Below are 15,198 nucleotides of genomic sequence, written 5' to 3'. Positions count from 1 at the left end.
ATTGCCCTTTGTTGCGCTGGTGCTGAGATGAGGCACACACAGTGCCAAAGCCAGGCTTTAGCAGAGCATCGGCGTCAGCCGGCGTCAGCATCACCGTTGTTACTATGACTAATTCACAGAAGCGCAGCCTGAGGCCCTGAGGGCTCAGTTGTCGCCCCAGGAGGCCCACGGAAGGGAGGGTGCTGTCCTTTTTTGCCCAGATAGACGGGTCTCTCCCTTCCTCTCTCTCTCTCTGACTTTGTACGTGGCTGCTGTCCCCTGAAGGCCCATGTCCCAAACCCTCCCATCCCCCTCCCTGCCTCTCCACTTTGCAAAAGACATGAAACTCAATGTTGGGGGGCCCCTGGCTGCTGCCCTGGGCCGCCTTTGTCCTGGGGGTGACGGGGACCATCAGTCCTTTGCTGCCCCACTGTGAGCTGCTTGCAGTCTGATGGCAGGAAGCTCGGGGTCAAGCGCTGGCGAGGTCAACACAGCACCACCTCGCACAGCGTCTGATGTCAGCCTCGCTGCTGGCAAACTGGAAATGCACACCGTCTTTTCGTCTTTTGGTCTAGCCCCTTATTTTCCATTTCTCAATGGGATGTGTGGGAAACGTGCATTCATTCACTCAGGGCCACCTCTTTGATTCTTTTTTAAATATTTATTTGCTTGGCTGCGCTAGGTCTAAGTTACGGCGTCTGGGATCAAGTTGTGACATGTGGGCTCAGAGACTATGGGGCAAAGGCTTAGTTACCCTGTAGCTTGTGGGATCTCGGTTCCCCGATCAGGGGTCCTGCCCTTGTCCCCTGCATTAGCAAGCGGATTCTCAGCCACCAGAGCGTCAAGGACATCCACATCTGATTCTTAATCTCACTGGGCATCTCTCTCTCCTCTATCGCTCGAGTCCTGTCTTCCTATGGGATCTCAGTTTTATAGTGTTGCCCCGAATCCTGCCTCAGATGCCTGGGGACGGTCTGTGTGGATGACTCGGGGGCGTGATGACCCGCCTCTCCTGTCTACCTGTGCCCTTGGTTCCACAGCAGCCTCCTGCCCCTTCCAGTTCCAAGGTCAGAGTCGTCAGCTCAGCCTGTGCTGACTCTGCAGAAGGTCATGAAGCCAAACAGGAAAAGCTTCGTGAACTTACCTGGCAACCTGGATGGTCTGGTGTTATCGCAGCCCACTTCTCAGCTGGAAGGAGAAGCCTCTGGTTGTGATGATGAGCCCCGCCACGTAGAATCACGTCCCCTCCAAAAACCCACACCAAGTGTGAGCGCTTTTATTAGCTCACTGGTATTCTCGTGTTTCTTAATTTACTATTGTCGGATTGAGATACATTTTCTTTATTTCTCTCTCCAGAAATGAATTTTTTTTTTCTTCTAAGAGAAAATTCGTTTCCAATGGCCCAGTTGTATCACTAATGTAACTCTTTGGGGAAAGTGGTTTAGCAAAAGTGTATCCATAACTGTAGAAGCCCTCAGATCTTCCACCTGGCAATTCCGCTCCTAGGAATAGAATCGCAAGTTGTTCTCGGCAGTGTTGTTTATACAAGTGAAAAGCCAAAAGCCACCTCAGCCTGACGCTAAGGAGTTTGTCACGTAAAATCAGGGTATGTGGACTCGCCAGCTAGTCTGTGACACACCACGGCATGGCTGGGAACGCGGGGGCTGTAGGTAGTTGCTTTGAAGGGCAGAATGCAGGACCAAGCTCACCTCCCCAGCTCTTCTGCTAGGAGTGGACAAGTCTATGCCGCAGTGGAAACACGTGCAGCGTCTTAAACGACAGTCTTGAAGATGTAGCTGCAGTGGGCTCGACTTGGAGTTTAGGGAACAAAGTTGTCATCCCCCTAAGATGGAAAGATGCGTGAATTTGAGGCAGAAACAGAGCTGTCCGGTGGTGACTCTGAACAGCTGGTGTTTGGTACACGGGAGCAGTTGCTGACCCCATTAGGAAAATGGGGCGTTTGCTGGGTTCTCTTAAAGCTGAGTATTAATGAACTGAACTGAGGCCGTGGAGGACGTATAGCCAGGATGACGATGCTGGAGGTTCTGTCCATCCAGAGATGTGGAGGGAGGCCAGCAGGGCTGGGTGTGTATGGACCCTGAGCAGCTCGGCTTCCTCCCCAGCAGAGACTGGGGGGGTCACCAGGGGGTGCAGAGGCTTTGTGGCCCCTCCCAAGGAAGGCTGAGGGTCTCTGGGGAAGGATTCCTGAGGCCCAGCCTCCCATCCCAGGGGGCAGGATAAGGGTGGCATAACCACTCACCACGGAGTCGGAATCTAGAGGTGAAAGCTTGAAGCCCAGCAGCATGGGGAGTGTCCCCTAGTTCCCGGCCAGGCCAGCTGGACGGCACTCGGGGGGCGTGGTTTGGACAGGCCTTGCCATCTCGTGGGCCTCTGCAGCGAAGCTTCCTTCAGCTTCCAGGCAGGGCTTGGCTTCCTCTCTGAGCACGACGTGAGCCGCTGGCTCCCGGGAAGAGCTGCGTTCAGTGAGAGAGACGTGCTGCACTCTGCTCGGCAAGGAGGCCTGCCGAGGCACCCACGGCGGCCACGGGACCTCAGCAGGCAGGCTGCAGACCCTTCCCCTCCTCCCACTTCTTCCAGAGGAAGGGGCCTCTGAGAGGGCCTGTGTGCAAAGGGCATCACCAGAGCCCCGCTCACAGGCTCCGAGAGATGGCTCGGCCTGTCCATGGTTGCAGAGCCAAACCTCGGCACAGGTGAAACGGGACTTGGCGGATGGCAGGCCCCTTCCAGGAACTGCTGTGGCCTTGGGCCTTCACGGCTCCCAGCTTGACCACCTCGGGATGGCCCATGGTGTCTCTTAGAGGCTTGGGAGCCGACCCAGGCTGCTCCCCTGAAATCCTGCTACTCAGCCCTGAGAACCCTCTGCACCTCTCTGACAAGGACGCTCCACAGGGCCCTCGGATTTGCTGGCCAGGACTTTCAGGGGACATTCTACTATATCCGCTTGTAGATGTACGGGGAAACTGAGGCCCAGCAGAGGCAGGACCCACAGCCAAGCAGAGGTGGGGTCAGGATACACAGATGACTCAGCCGGCTTCCTCCTTCGTCACCCGCCTCCCAGATGAGCCCCCACCCTCCCCCCATAGGGCCCCACCCAGCTCTCATCCATGCGGTGGTCAGGGCGCCGCCACCTGGCCTTGGCCCGGGCTCTTCTCTGGCTGTGGCGAGTGGGGGCCGCTCTCTAGCTGTGGGGCGGAGGTGTCTCTCGTGCTGGAGCACGGGCTCTGGCTCTCTAGGCCTGCAGTCGTTGCAGCTCGTGGGCTCAGTAGTCGGGGTGCACGGGCTTAGTCGCTCTGCCGCCCTGGGGATCTTTCCAGACCAGGGATCGAGCCTGTGTCTCCTGCGTTGGCAAGCGGATTCTTTACCACCGTGCCGCCGGGGAAGCCCACCGTCCGGCTCTGACGTTGGGATAGAGGTAGAAGTGAGGTCAGTGCTGCCCCGGAGTGACGGGCAAGGGGTTGGATGGATTCTGGCACTTCCTGAGCCTCGGTCTTCACGTCTGTAAAGTGTGAAAGGACCCGCCTCACTGGGCTGCAGAGAGGACAGGGCGGGCAGCAGGTCCAGGCCTGGGCTGCACCGTGTGGGCGTTCAGAGTGGGGCTCACGGTGATGACACAGGGGTGGTGTTAAAGAGCCGACCTCTGCTTTGACCCTCAGAGCCCTCACCCCACTCCTCCCGGGCTGCTCACAGGAGACAGCTGCCGTGCCCGTCTCGTCACCTTACTTTCTGAGGCCGCTGCCCGCTGACCAGCTCGCCAGTCTCCTCTCCCCTCCTGCTGCCTCTGGACGTGGAGGTCAGGGACTCACTGCTACACTCTGTGTGTGCCTGCAGGTGTGTGGTTGGGGGACCCTCGTGAAAGAGGGGGTCCCCTGACAAAAAGTGAGTTCCTCTGGGGTGAAGATTCAGCAGTTGAAGGTCACGATCAGGGCTGCATGAGGAGCTGGAAAGAGAAGAGAGAGTCCTCAGATCTGCACGTAAATCCCCCTAAATCCTTAACTGACTTCTAAACTGTTTGTCCAAAATGAGAGTCCAGGGATCCCAGTGGAACACAGTAGCTTAAAACTCAAAGAGGCAATGAGAGACAACAGGAAGCTGAGCTCTGTCTTATTAAGGGAGTTTGGCAAACACTTGAGAATTTCTGCCAGAACCCCAGAAGGGCCCCGGAAGTCAGGACCTCCCGCAAGGACCAAGCCTCCAGAGATTCCATCTACAAAAGCATAAGAGCCATGCCTTCACAGAACAGCGTGTCCTGATCATTTCACTCCCTGCTAGAGAAACTCCACACTCTTCAGAGGAAGATAACAGAACCCGTAGTCTCTACAACATATCAAACACAATGGCTGATGCAGATTCAGAAACAACTAGGCAAGCAAAGAAGCAGGAAAGCAAGACGTGTAACTAAAGGAAACCGCAATTAACAGACGACCCAGATATGTGTTGACAGACAGGGGCCTGAAATATTAATGACCGGAACCTGTACTTTTAAGCTCCCGTTCTGTGCCAGGTCTTAGGTCCTGTGTAAAGCCTCTGCCCTGCCCCGTGCCTTCCTGCAGGTTCCAGCTGTGGGGAGGAAGTGTTCGTGGTGGGAAGAGTCCTAGAAACAGGTGTTTCATAGTGAAGCAAGTGCAGCGCAGGCCGCAGCGATGAAGTCCAGGGGGTGAGGGAGGAAAGTGCCCTTTTGTTTGTTCATTTACTGAATGCGGGGGTGAAGCTCAAGTGTCTTGTGAGAGGCTGAGCTGTGTTCTGGTGACGCTGTAGTGAATCAGACAGACCCAGGGGACCTCCTTTGTGGTCCAGTGGTTGAGCGTCCAGCTTCCAAGCCAGGCTACCTGGTTTGATCCCTGATCCCACGTGCCACGAGGCACCTAAGCTCACACATATGCCGCAACTAGAGGAACTGTGCGTGCCAGGCTAAGACCCAGTGCCGCCAGAAATTAAACGGTAAAAGAAAGAATTTTTTAAAAAAAAGACAGACTCAGTCCCTGTGGATAAAATACACCAGTATAAACAAACTCACAACTGGTGTGATTTCAGATTTTGATAAATGCAGTGGAGGAGTAGTGACAAGGGGCTAAGAGAGAGAATAAGAGGGCTGTCTTTCTAGAAAGGACAGTCAAGAAACACTTCTGTGATGAGGCGGCCTGGAGAGTGATGCTGAAGAGCTGCAGCTGGAAGAACCAGGGCAGGAGGGGCGGGTAAAGGAGTCCAGGTAGAGGCCACAGCAGAGGTGATGCCCAGAGCTGTGTACGGAGCACCAACAGGGCTGAGAGCACCCAGCCCTGTGTGGGGGTGGCGTAGAGGTGATGGCGTGGAGACCCCCGGGGGCCTGCAGGGCAGAGGGACATGGTCGGCCACATGTGGTGTCTTTGAAGGTCAGGTGGCTCTCACAAACCACCGCAGACGATGCCTCAAACAATGTCCATTTGTCCCTCACAGAAGTCCTGGAGGCTGGATGTCCAAGATCAAGGCCAGTTCGGTTCCTGGCGAGGGGCCTCTTCCTGGCTGCTCGCTGTGTCCTCACCTGGGCCGAGAGAGAGCTGTCTCCCACGCCTCTGGTTATAAGGGCACTGATACTATCACCGTGTGGTTTAGTCGGTACAGAATCCACCTGCAACGAGGAGCCACGGGTTCTACCCCTGGCTTGGGAAGATTCCCTGGATAAGGAAGTGGCAACCCACTCCAGTATTCTTGCCTGGAGAAGTCCCTGGGCAAAGGAACCCAGAGAGCTGCAGTCCACGTGTTGCAAAGAGTCGGACACGACTGAGCGGCTAACACCCAGCATCACCTCCCAAAGGCCCCACCTCCCAGAGCCGTCACCCTGGGGAACGGGCTTCAGCATGTAAATTCAGGGAATGCAACATTCCGCCTCTAGCCCATAGTCGCCCTGGTTACCCCCCAGCCAGCTCCAGGGCTGCCTTTCAACAAATCCCTCTATGTGTGGTTAGCTCTCCAGTGTGTCCGGAGATGTGGGCGCCCCATGGCCTCGGAGGTTCTCTGTGGTCCCAGCACCTCCAGTCTGGTCCTGACTGTCCAGGTGCCCAGAAGACTTCTGGAAGAAGTCTGTGCCTGGCCTTGGAGACTTCAGATGGTTCTGCTGAGCAGTGGGCTGGGCACTGCTGACTTGTCTCAGCGCCCTGAGCCCAGGTCCCCCTTTGGGGAGTCCAGGCGTCCTCACCACTGGGCTCTCAGAGGGACCACCCAGGGTCGCCCTGGCATTCTGTATGAAGCCGCTTGCTCTGCCTGCTGCCCCACACGGCCGGGTAAGAGTGTTGGCCCAGTGCACAGTAGCTCTCCAGGACTTGAAGCTACACGGAGGGAGGAGACGGGGGCCAGAGTTTGGAGTCTGGAGTCCTTCCGGAATGCACCTGGGGGACCCTCATCCTCCCTGTGGCCAGCCCCAGCTCAGCCCTCCAAAGCTCCTCTGCCTGTGCCCGCTCTGACCTGGTCTTGGCACTAGAGCCCTATTTCAGGGCTGGTGTGGAGCCCCTGCCGGAGTCTCCGAGCTCTGCCACCATCAGCCCTGAGCCTGGCAGCCCTGGAGGGAGACCCCCACCCTAGGGTGAGACCCCCCCACACCCTGGGGGGGCAGTTCTGCAGCCCCCTCATCAGTGCCCCTGCCTCCCACCCAGGGGCCTCGACGGGGCCTCCAGGCGCAGCGCCTCCCTCCCTGTGCGGTCCCAGCTGCTGGAACGTCCCACCTCTCGCAGACACCTCCATGCTGGCTCAGAGATAACCCCCGCACTACTGCCGAGACGCCTTTTTATATCTCCTGTTATTTATAAACGTATGATTCATTGAACAATGATTGTGAGATGGAGAAATGTTGCCTACTAATATTTAAATCACAGTTATCTAAAGCGACGCGGGAAGGAAGCGAGGTCTGCTATTTTGGCTCAGGTGGGGAGTGGGCAGGAAGAATCCAGGTCTGGCCCCACAGACTCCCCCCAGGACCCGCTGCCTCTCTGCTCCCCCGAGCCGAGCAAGGAGCTTGCACACGTCGGCGGTCTCCTGCCCGGCAGTTGGTTGTCATTTCTGTTAGGCAAGGCGGAGGGTGGGGCTGGTGGGCCACTGAGACCCTCTGGGGTTTCTTCTCCTCCTTTCAGTTCCCCATGGGCCTCCTGTCTGACAAGAGGCTACAGCCGCCTCCGCAAGTTTGCGTTGAGGCAGAAATAGACTCAGGGCCTCTCCTGCTTGCCCAGCCCATCTCCACCCGAGCGGGCTCTCCCTTCTGCAGCCCGCTACCAGGAAGAGGAGGTGGGCCCTGAGTGAGTCCCCAGGCCACCCAGAAAGAGAAGGGGAACGGCGCCATCTCAGGGACTGCGGGACCCTTGGCGACATTCACACCCCAGCCCCACTGGCTCGTCCGCCAGGGTCTCGTTGAAAACATCGCTCTGGCTGTGGGTGCGGGGAGGGGTGGTTCTGAAGGACTTCTGGGGCTCCCAGGGGACCGGCGCACCGGGGCTGGGAGCTTCGCGGCGGAGCCGGTACTGCCCCGAGCTGGGTCTATGCCCTCCGGCCCGGCCCGTGCGCCCCCTGGGTCAGAGCCCCGGCCGTGGTCACCTGGAGCCCTGGAAGCCCTCCAAGCCCCAGGATGACCCCAGCTGCCCACACCCCCAGGCGGGCAGGACACGGCAGGGACACTGAGGACCCAGGCCTGCCCGATGCCCAGCGCGCCTGCCCGTCGGGTGAGGCGGGCCTCCTGCAGTGCCCAGCTGGGCCTCCTCGTGGCAGGCAGGACCAGGGCAGACGTGGGGGTGGGTGGAGGCTGGACGGGGCACAGCAGGGGAGGAGACCACAGCCCGGGAGACCACCTGGGCGGCCTGGGAAAGGGCCTGGGAACAGTCCAAACAAGGTGGGAGATCCTCACTCATGTCCAGAGCTGTGGGAGCACCACTCCCCCCTCATTTGCAGAGTGATGGGGAGCTGGACGCTGGACCTGCTTGATGTGCCATGGAACTGAGAACACCCCCAGGGAGGACTGCTGGCCTGGCGACCCTGGGCAGCTGGGGGTGGGCGGGTCTCTCCAGGGACTGGATCCTTCAGGGAGACTTCCTGGAGGAGGCGGCACCCAAAGAGACTGTGCAAATGCATTCTAAGGGACCTGGGAGGGCTTATCACAGACACGGAGCTGGGGTGGGGGCCAGGGAGACTGACTCGATGTTCACTCACAGAATTTTTTTTTTTAATTAAAAGTGTTTATTTAGCCATTGTTGGCAGCCTTCAAACCCAGGCACTTACAGACGTTACTATTACTGATTTGCTCCTCGCCTCCTATGTGGCAGCAGCAGGCACATCCCCATCAATGGAAGAGGAAACAGGCAGACACGTGGTGCCTCTCCCGTGGTCACAGAGCTGGGAGGTGCAGGCGCTGGGACTCAACCCCAGAAGGCTGACCTGCTCCGTGCTCCAGATACAGCTCATGTGATCCCACAGCGGACACTGGGGATGCGCTGGGCTGTTCCCACCTTGCAGGTGGGGGATCCGCGAGCTGGGGTGTCTGGCCAGCCCAGGGCCGCCGAGCAGTAAGACACAGAGCCAGCCCCTGAGTCGGATGCTGGCCATGGCCCCGTGTCCAGCGCTCGCCTGCTGGCCGGCACAGGGAAGGAGGTGGGCTGACCGTCCCCATGGAGCAGCCCTGCAGACTCTCACCAGGCGTGTTTATAACACCTGGCGCGTCTTCCCTGCCAGGACTTCATAGCGTCTTGAAATGTTCTGATGTGCGAAGAGCCTTTTTTATATGAGAAATGAAATTATTTTCAGCCTGTTGTCAGGCAGTTGTCAAAAGACGTGGCAAATGAAGGGCTCAGACAGTGAGGGCTTGGGAGGCGGGTCTGAGTAAGGGGGGGCAGTGGGTGGGGTGCAGAGGCCGAAACCGTGCAGGGCCTTGGGGGAGTGGGAGCGGACACAGGCGCTCACGCAGAGCTTCTGTTGGTTTATTACCTCCTGCCAAGGGCTTGGCACCGGACTTGGGCTGGCTGGGGCCGAGCTGATGACCCAACGGGTCAGGACAGGTGGCTGACAGTTTGGGGTTCGTTCTGGGGTCCTTCCTGGAAGCTGTCTGATTTGGGGAGGCTCCATCTAATCCTTCCTCCTGCTTTTTGTCCTTCAAACAGCCCCCCAACTCAAAAGATGCTCAGTCATCCTTTGGGGTGGGTGGGCGGGTGAGCAACTGGACAGAGTCACCCCATGCCATCCCCGACCCCACCCACTGCCACTGGCCACCCGCCTCACCCCAGCCCAGCTCAGAGCCAGAATCTTTGCTCTCCCTTCTCCCCCTCATTTGGAATGAAGTCCAGTTGAAACCTAACCTCAGCAGTGTGGCCAGCACAGCCTCTAGTGGTCACTGTGGTTGCTCCACAAAGGACCTGGCAACAGAACAAAAGGTTCAGGAGCTGATGGGAAGGAAGCTCAGCCATCTGTGTGCGTCTGAGCTCTGACACCCCCAACCTACTTTACTTCTTGGGATGAAGTCTGTGCTCTGAAAGCCTTGGCCTTCCCTTCCAATCAGTGTATGGCGGGTGTGGAAATGGTGTTGGTGCAATGGGGAAGGAGACTGGTGTGTGTGGGCGCAGAGCCAGTACATGGGTAGTGAGCTCCCCGTTGCTGGAAGTATTCAAGGAGAGCATGCCTGCCAGTGGGGAAGAGCGTTACATGGACAAGGTGGGTTGAGTCAGGAGTAGACCGCCTCCCTCCCGGCAGGATTTCTGGTCCGGGGCCGGGCACACAGTAGGTTTGCACATGAACCTAAGCTCTTGCTGCTAATCTCAGTGAATCGTTTGCTCGGATTCCTGAAAGTGGTGATTGGGAAGGCTGTCTGCTTATTAGAGGAATGGGAATGGGAATCTTCGGGCTGAGGAGTGCTTCCCGGGGCCCCTCGCATCCTGTTATGTCCAAAGGCTGCTCTTACGCACCCACCCTGCCCCTCGCGCAGCCTGGGAGGGAGCTGGCATCTCCGTCTCGCTCACTGCCTTGTCCCCCGGGCCTGCACAGCCCGGGTGCACGCACACCCTGGGACATGGAACCTGGACGCGGGGCGATCGGGAGCCAGGGGCCCCCTCTGCCCCCAGCCTGCCGGCCTCTTCCCTGGTCTGGGATTTGCCTCAGACTCATCTCAGCTCTCGGGTGGGTAGCCGGGGCCCTGTTGTTTCCAGGGGGCTCCTGCTGCTTAGTCACTCAGTCGTGTCCGACTCTTTGAGACCCTCCTCTGTCCACGGGGTTCTCCAGGCGAGGATACTGGAGTGGGTAGCCATGCCCTCCTCCAGGGCGTCTTTCTGACCCAGGGATTGGACCCGTGGCTCCTGCTTAGCAGGTAGATTCTGTGCCAGTAAGCCACCAGGGAAGCCAGGATTTGTCTCAGAACGGCCCGCCCTTGGGCCAGGAGCCGGGGGCCTGTCATTTCCAGACTCTGCTCCTACTACGGGCAAAGGCACCAGGAGGAACCGTCCCTCTGAACGCAGGGCTGGGGAGGCGGGCCTGGAGTGTCCCCACCTGGGCCACGGGTGGATGCTCTTTGGGCGCCTCTGGCTTTGCTCCCAGCTCGGGGGTGAGGGGTCCTCCTCCCTCGGAAGAGACGCGGGATGTTCGTGGGGGCACCGGAGAAGCCACCTCCTCCCCACCCGTTCCTCCCCAGGTCCACACAGGGAGCTGGCAATGGGGGGCACTTCCGGCCTTGGGCTCGGCCACTGCCCGCCAGCTGTGGACCACACGTGCTCCCTGTGGACAGCAGAGGCCAAGAGTGTCGCGGGCACTTGGCGCGGGAGGAGGCCCGCGCTCTGGGGTGGCATCGGCTTGAGCCTCGCAGTGCCTCCCTCCCACTCCCCGGAGGGTTTCCTGGGGCCCGTGTGGCAGGGGCCCTGCCTCTGGGGGGGATCTCCCGCAGGTCACTGTCACCAGGGTATCCTGTCGCAGCCGGGGCAGCCAGCCAGCACACCCTCGATAAACTGGACACGCCCACCTTGAAGATCCCTGACGGTTCCTTCACCGGGGGGGGGGGGGGGGGGCAGTGGCAGGCTCCCCAAGAAGGGGCAGTTGTACCCTTGTTGGTTTCTGCATCTGAGAGAGATGCTTCTGGAAGCTTTGCAGCCTGGCACCCACGTCCAAAGACAGCCTGCCCCTGCCGTCACCTGCTCTGTCCCCCAGGGATGTGAGTGGCGCGGGGCAGGTCGTCAGGTCTTCGTGGGTGAAACGCACCAGTGGCTGAGTGTCTGCTAGGGCGAGTCTTAGGCGTGGCCTGGGCTCCGGTGTGGCAGGCGAGGGTCACCCGGGGCAGAGTTTGAAGGCAGCGCTAAGCCCTGCAATGGGGCATCGTGGGAGTGAAACGACGCTCAAGCGCTCAGCTGGTAACAGGCACCTGGTCCACGCTCTCGCCACCGTGGACAGACGTCCGGCCAGCCCTGGGCGTCCCATGGAGAGAGGCTCCCAGAGCTTCTGCCGCTGCCGGTTTTGTTGACACAAAGAAAGCCGACCATATGGAATTCAACTTACAGGCTCCCGGTGCTTTGCCTCGTCTCATCCCATCTTCCTCTCTCTCTCTCTCTCTCTCTCTTTTTTTTTTTTTTCCCTTCAAATTTCAGAAGCAGCTCTCTTAGCAACCGAAAAATCGCACACTTAATTACAGCCCCAGCAGCACAGGCATCAGAGCCTGCTCCCTGGGATGCTCCGTTAAGCTTTCGGAAAGACCTTTCTCCTTGTGTAGAAATAACCCCGTGCCCCCTGCTGTGGGGCTCCCTGCCACGGCCCCTCCCTCTGTGTTTGCTGCTCAGGCAGAACTTTTTCCCTGCCACCTCTCTGTGTGTCTCCCGGACTCCTGTAAGAAACGTGCAGCCTGGCTCGGAACGGGCTTTTTATCAGCTGCCTGGAATTAGGACGAGCTTTGGCTGGGCTGCAGTTTTAATTGTTTCATCTCTTTTGTTTCCAAAAAAAAAAAAAATTAGGAAGGGGGATGGAAATCCTGTTTTCTCCAGGGTCATTACCTCCATGGGGGGGAGCCAGAGAAGTAATGGGTCCTTGTGTCTGATTCTTGCCAACGGAAATCTGGGTCACGTTCAGAGATTCCAGAAGCCTGGCACTGGCTGCCCAGTTAACGCGGGTCTGGCTCGTGGCTTATCTGGAACCGGGACGTTTTATCTCCAGGACCGACACCCCCACGTCTGCTGGCGGACAAGCGGCGGCGGTGGAGAGTGAGGAAAAACTTGGCTTTTTCTTTTGAATGAAAATCAGCAAAGCACAGGTGCTGTGCTCTGTCGCCCCGGGCGGGTCTGAGCCCTTGGATGGTCGGGGCTCGGGGCTCACCGATGCCTCCCGCCTGCGAGCCTCCTCCCCGATGCACTGATCACGAAAGCAGGGGAGCGCGACTCCCATGACGGGCGCGGGGAGCGGCAGTGGGCTCTGAGAGCAGCCTCAGTCTACGCACGCTTGGTTCCCAGCTGACAGACAGAGTATGGGGTGGGCTCCGTCACCAGTGCGCTGGGTCTGGCCTGCCCAGCTATGCTCGGAGGCAGGCAGTGGCCAGACGCCCGCCGCCGCTCCCCGGGTCCAAACTGCTCCGGCGCCCAGGGGCCGGGCGGCCCTTCCCTTCCTCCCAGTCGAGAAGGTTATATAATGAGCGGACCGCTGCCAAAGTCGGAGGGAAAATGAAGTCTTTGTTAAATGCCTTCACCAAGAAGGAAGGTAAGCGGAGAGCCAGCCGTAGGGCGCGGAGTGCATGGGAACAAGCAGCTTCTGGCCCGGGCGGCGGGGGGGTGGGGGGAAGCCGGGGACTCCCGGTCCTCCTAAAATTGCCCTTCATTCATTCCTGCCGTGTTAAGGGAGTAATTACTTCTGGTGGGTGATCGGGCTTTGTTGTAGTTGGTCTGGACTGTTAACCCACTTGGAGGTGTCGGCTTCATTTTTTTTTCCCCCCACGTGTCCAGCCCCTTGCAGAAATGTAGCTCGTGCATTGTTGGTGCATCCAGAGCCTAACTGTTAAGGAACTAAGTCCTGTGGAAAATAGGAAGTTTGGCTCTAACCTGCCCGCTGCCTGGAGGCTGCCAAGCACTCAGGCAGGAGCAAGGAGCCCCGGGACTCCACTGGCGGCCCTGGGCAGGTGGGGCGCTTTCAGAACCGCCGCTTGGAGTCCCTTGGCCGCCCCGGGTTGCGGCTTCGGGGAGCGGGTGGGAAATGCACGGTGGCAGACTTTGAAAGTGCGTCTGCTTTTCTGCATGCTTTGTGCAATTTGTATTGTGGGAAAGAAACGTATAAATACATGCATGGAAGGCTAAGCTAAGAAAATATCCACCCACTTAGAGTTTGCAGATTGCCTGGAAAAAGGAAACAGTTGGGTGGAATATTAATCATTCTCAGACAGGAAAAGAGGTATTTCTAACCCTTTGCACATTAAAAAATAAAATAAAACAGCAGCATTTCCACGGCGGGTTCCGGTTAGTTGGTTAAGACAGGGAGCTCTCATTTTATGAAACCGGGAGGTTTATGAAGATGTGAGGTTAGAGGAATTAAGGAGATACTTCCCAGCCCAAGCCAAAAAATAAACATGGAAGAATTTCCAATTACACCACACAGGAGATGAACTTAATGTGAATCTTGGTAATTCAGTGAGAGAACGTTCATTAGAATGTTCACTGAAACATCACCTATGAGAGTCCAGCTGAGTAGTTCACTGGCTCCTTGGAGCAGAAGGTATTTGCAGAAGTCCCAGCTCTTTCATCCCTTAATCTTCCGAGGGCAGCCGCCACCCCCCCCCCCCCAACCTCCCTCCGCTGTGAATTGCTGCCACTGTCTGAAAGACCTCTTCCGCCTGGTTCTCAGGCGCGTACAGAAAAGACAGCCTTTGTCTGAGCACATTTGCTTACACGATGCGCCCAGATTCACCTTCTGGGACTTTGATCTTGGTAACATGTGCTCAGCAAGGGGGTTTCATCTGGGGGCATGGTGTTCTGCTCACGCTGTTCCCTTCACCCCTAGACTGTTCTTCCCCTTCTGAGTCTGTCTTAGCTATTGGCAGGGCTCCCCCCAGATTCCATCACTTTCCATCAAGGGCGTTTGTAGCCGCTTATAACCATCAGGAAAATAGAATTGACTCTAAGGTCAGGGAAGCTGGGAGCCTCAGCGTGAATTCACATCACAGAATGCAAGTGTTTCCTGGTCTGGAGGAGTCCCCTCCGAGCTGGGGTGACCCCTCCCCTCCATCCGCGCAGGCTCTGGCTTGTCCTCGGGTGGGTGCAGGAAGGATGAGGCAGAAAGTCGAGGGGGCTCTGTTGCGAGCATCTGCTCGAGAGGCTGGCTTCCTCTCGGTGCTGTGGTCCTGCAGCTGACGATCTCAGCAGGAAGAGCATCTCTCTCTGAGATCCTGGATCCGCCGTGCTGGTGAGGTCTCCTGTCCCCCGCCCTTCTGCTGGGCGGGGCTCAGGTCACCCTCAGTCCTTCCAGACGCCTTCCGGCTGCCGTCTGATGCTAACAGTGGCAGTGATATGGGGGTAGTTTCCCCGGTGACCGGCAAAGACGAACTCGGGACTTTGCCCCAAAATAGACTTTCCCCCAAAAAAGGACTGATTCCCCAGGGGCTGAGCCCTGGACAGGGCAGCCTCTCGGGCCCCAGAGGTGGGGGTCCACGGAGCACGCCTTCCCTGCTCCTTGTCTCCCTCCCGGCCGGGCTGGTGCTGAAGAGCTGCTTTGCTTTGAAGAATTTGGAGTAGATGCGAGTGATGGTGCTCCTTGCCCTGACAGACGGGCTCAGAGGGAGCAGGTTGGCATCACTGCTGGAGAGAGCGTGACCTCCCCCGTGGGCCACTTCCAAGTTCTCACAACCATACCAGCCAAGGTGTGAATTCTGAGCGTGCGTCCTCGGGAAGCCTCGTGCCGTTTCCCTGCGGCTTTCCCAGGCTGGCTGTGTGTGTCTGCTTTCCTAGGATGGTCCTGCCTCCCAGGGAAGCAGCGAAGGGTGTACTGGGTCGCAGCTGTCTCGGTGGAGCTCTCCCAGCACCACCTCTGTCCCCATTAAGCCCAGCCCTCCAGCAGGGGGTTGCCCAGGTTCTGGGTGGGGTGCAGCTGTCCTTGGTTTCCATGACGAACTTCACCACCTCTGACCTCAGGCAGCCGGAGCGGTGGACCGTGCGGGACTCGGTACTGAACTCGCCTTTCTCCCCTGAGACGCTGGTCTTCCCGTGTCCCAGTCAGCCCTCCAGGAGGGCGCGTGTCTTCCTGCCA

General features: G+C 58.3%; 1 protein-coding gene across 6 annotated transcripts in view; it reads left to right on the top strand.

Annotated features, from left to right (window-relative positions):
- The window catches only part of SHANK2 (SH3 and multiple ankyrin repeat domains 2), a 554,755-nt gene that overhangs the window by 240,266 nt on the left and 299,291 nt on the right, over window positions 1–15,198 (top strand). The window lies entirely within an intron of this gene.

Source organism: Ovis canadensis, chromosome 21 (genome assembly GCF_042477335.2).
Source record: "Ovis canadensis isolate MfBH-ARS-UI-01 breed Bighorn chromosome 21, ARS-UI_OviCan_v2, whole genome shotgun sequence".
Taxonomy (NCBI): Eukaryota; Metazoa; Chordata; class Mammalia; order Artiodactyla; family Bovidae; genus Ovis; species Ovis canadensis.
Note: the sequence above shows the minus strand (reverse complement) of the source record. Positions and strands in the feature narration are given on the sequence as shown.